The sequence below is a fragment of the Eriocheir sinensis genome, chromosome 64, assembly GCF_024679095.1.
Source record: "Eriocheir sinensis breed Jianghai 21 chromosome 64, ASM2467909v1, whole genome shotgun sequence".
Classification (NCBI taxonomy): Eukaryota; Metazoa; Arthropoda; class Malacostraca; order Decapoda; family Varunidae; genus Eriocheir; species Eriocheir sinensis.
The window spans coordinates 7,665,046-7,668,876 of NC_066572.1; the positions used below are offsets into that span (position 1 = coordinate 7,665,046).

Here is a 3,831-nt window from a genome sequence, read left to right on the forward strand (position 1 = left end):
AACATATTAACCGCTACGGGTATTGTTTTGGCTGAGGAGAAACTGGATCCGGTAAATAACCATGGCCAAGTACAAGGGGGTATTCCCAATTTTCCCAGCTGGCTTTTAACTGGCGTCCACGGTGTTGGTATGCTGGCGGGTATGTTACACTATTAATGTGTTAACAGGCCTTAAAACTATCAAGCTTGCAGCTTTGGTCGCTGGATATTGTCCATTTACGTGTAGTTCTGACTTAGTATTGTTACGAATATCGCTTCAGATTTATTTAGGTTAGTTCAAAAGACATATTTATCAATGAATATATTATTGCATTAGTTTATTATCAGTACACGCACTATTTGCCTGACCCGGTGGCCTGTGGCTTGCCTTCGGTGCACCCACCACCGCCCTGATCCCTCCCACCAACTTCAGTTTCCTTACCAGTCTTTTTTTTTTTTTTTTTCAGCACATGACTTTGTGTCCCAATGTCCACCACTGGTGTTAGTGTTGAAGTGAGGCATCGAGACAGTTGCTGTGGTCAGTACTTGTTCCGTCCCTGCTGCCGCTGACTTCAGGACTCCTTGGTGCATCCCTCGCCTTGCCTGCTCAATTGGTCACTGAGTGTGGCTTTGAAGCAACCTCGCCGCCTTCTCCAGCATCTCTGAGGTTCCTCAAGGCCAGCCAACTCCTCACATCCAGAGTAGTGTTGCAGTGGAGGCTGCAAGGCGGGACAGCAGCTGGAGTGGCTGGGATCAGCAGGAGCAGACTGCTACTGGTGTGAGGTTCAGGAGTGATAAAAAACACCACCAACACAACCAACAACAACAACAACTGCTGGCCTCTTCATCCACAAAGGGGGAAGTTTGAATTTCAGAAGTGTGAGAAGATCTGAGAATGAGAGCAAGTTTACTGACCAAAGCCAAGAGTGTGAGAAAAGACATGCAGGGAAGGATGACCTCAACAAATACACCCACACACTCTGGTGTAAGACCTCATGAAAGTCGGGAGTGTGGCAAAAGGTTTAGTAATAGGAGTAACCCCAAACATCACACCCTTACACACACTGGTGCAAGAAACCATGAGTGTGAAGTTTGTGGGAAATGTTTCAGTCAGAAGGGTACCCTCAACACACACACCCTTACACACACCAGTGCAAGAAATCATGAGTGTGAAGTTTGTGGGAAATGTTTCAGTCAGAAGGGTACCCTCAAGAAACACACCCTTACACACACTGGTGAAAGAAACCATGAGTGTGAAGTTTGTGGGAAATGTTTCAGTCAGAAGGGTACCCTCAACACACACACCCTTACACACACTGGTGCAAGAAACCATGAGTGTGAAGTTTGTGGGAAATGTTTCAGTCAGAAGGGTCACCTCAACACACACACCCTTACACACACCAGTGCAAGAAATCATGAGTGTGAAGTTTGTGGGAAATGTTTCAGTCAGAAGGGTACCCTCAAGAAACACACCCTTACACACACTGGTGAAAGAAACCATGAGTGTGAAGTTTGTGGGAAATGTTTCAGTCTGAAGGGTAACCTCAAGAAACACACTCTTACACACACCAGTGCAAGAAATCATGAGTGTGAAGTTTGTGGGAAATGTTTCAGTCTGAAGGGTACCCTCAAATTACACACTCTTACACACACTGGTGAAAGAAATCATGAGTGTGAAGTGGGAAATGTTTCAGTCGGAAGGGTACCTCAAATTACACACTCTTACACACACCTGTGAAAGAAATCATGAGTGTGAAATCTGTGGAAAATGTTTCACTGAGAAGGGTACCCTCAAGAAACACACCCTTACACACACTGGTGAAAGAAATCATGAGTGTGAAGTTTGTGGGAAATGTTTCAGTCACAAGTGTAACCTCAAATTACACACTCTTACACACACTGGTGAAAGAAATCATGAGTGTGAAGTTTGTGGGAAATGTTTCAGTCAGAAGGGTACCCTCAAATTACACCTTGTTACACACACTGATGCAAGAAGTCACGAGTGTGAAGTTTGTGGGAAAAGATTCAAACTGAAGAGTATATTGGACATGCACGTCTTCAGACACTCTGGTCATAAAGGGTTCAAGTGCGATGTTTGTGGGAAACGTTTCATGACTAAGGGTGAGATTGTCAGGCACATGAAGGTCCACTTCTCCTGAGGTGCTGTGCTGATTCAGTTCTGCTGTGTGTGTGAGTGCAAGTGTTTGTTGTGGTGGTGTTACAGGGCTGTGTGTAGCACAGAGAACAGAAAATATTCATCTGTTGGAACAAATGGTGACTGTGACGGCATGATCTGTTATTCACTTTCCACCCCAGGCTTCATGTGGTTGGTGGGTCCTGTGAAAGGTCTGATCTTTTTGGTGACTGTGCTGGGCTGGCTGTTGTGGCCTGGGCTTACTGGTCAAGTGTGTGTGTGTTAATAGTAATAATATAGTGTATTTGGTCTTACCAGCCGCTAAGCTAAAAATGTACACATTATAAACACATTGTAAAGAACAGCAGGTAGGGGTTCAGGGATCTAACACATCAGTGGGAGGTTGGAATGATAGTGGTGGGAGGGTTGAGTGCAGTGTGGTGGTGCCGGGGAGGGGGAGGACATCCTCTTCCAGATGGTGGCAAGGTGTTAGTCCCAAGGTGTGACATTCATGTAGGTGTGAAAGAGGGTTGACGATATGATTGAGCACATGCTACTTGAGTGATGTATGTATATAAGAGAGAAAAGGGATTATGGTTACAGTTGTGACTGAATGGAATAGGTTGTTGGAGAGGTATGTAAAAGGTTAAATGCATGCAATATTATTTCAGCTGAGGTCATTTTCAAAGCAGACAATTGTTGTCATTCAGTAGATCATGTCATTCTTAATCATCAGAAATCATTTTCAAGACTCAATTCTGACCTGTCACATTGCGTAGATCTTGTCATTCTTAGTCAGTTGAGGTCATCTTGAAGCCAACAATTCTTGTTTCATAGTTCAATTCTTGTCATTTTCCTCTTTTTGTTCCTCAGATATATTTTTCAAATTAATATCATATTTATTTCCATTTATTTCATTTTGGGAGCAGGCATAAAGGCCAGGTTATGTTAGGTTACCTTATATTTAGTTTAATTAGGTCAGATGAGGTTAGGTTACATTTAATTTGATTAGGGTAGTTAGTTTTAATTGTGTTCAATGAATGTGTAATATGCTTCAGTTATATAATGTGTACTCGCCATTGCCAATGGAGCTTGGGAATAATAACACATGACTTAGTCATTCACTTTTTTTATTGGATTAACCTGCAGTTTGAGTATTACAGCTTGATGTAGCACGTAACAGCTGATACAGCACAACGAATAAGTAATTACTGAGAAATCATCTATACAGGAAGGTAGTTGGTGTGGAAGAGAAATGGCTACTAACTCTGCCCTGTGCACAGGGGTGATAAGTGGTGCCACAAAGAGATGCTCAGGGCTGAGAAATGTAAATCAAGTAGTGGTGCATTACAGGTGCCCAGTTTGTGAAAGACGGGACAGGAAACGGAGGAAATAGGTAACTGGAACTGTGTGGCAAAGCAGAAGGGAGGAAAGGACCTGCAGAAGCCACTGCCTCAACAGACTATTGGAAATGGTTGGACTATAGTAAGTCTGCTGGTCAACAGAAAATATTCTTAATGTCGTGCCTGGCATGGGCACTCCTTAATAATGTTGGTTAATTATACCTCAAAGTAGAATTAATTGTTGATCACTTAAACCAGAGAGTAAAATTAGTAGTTCATTTACCAAGTCTAATAAGGCACCGTTATCGCACACAGGATTATCATCTGCCAAATAATATGGGTAGCGTGACTTTAACACTATTACTTAAGGTAAATA

General features: G+C 42.8%; 1 long non-coding RNA gene across 1 annotated transcript; it reads right to left on the minus strand.

Moving 5' to 3' along the window:
* Positions 1-448: 448 nt before the first annotated feature.
* Positions 449-2,694, minus strand: LOC126987363 (uncharacterized). Its single transcript, XR_007740815.1, has 3 exons — positions 1,853-2,694; positions 1,354-1,437; positions 449-1,185 (listed from the first exon to the last, which is right to left on the minus strand). It is a non-coding gene; the product is annotated as an uncharacterized LOC126987363 (long non-coding RNA).
* Positions 2,695-3,831: the final 1,137 nt, after the last annotated feature.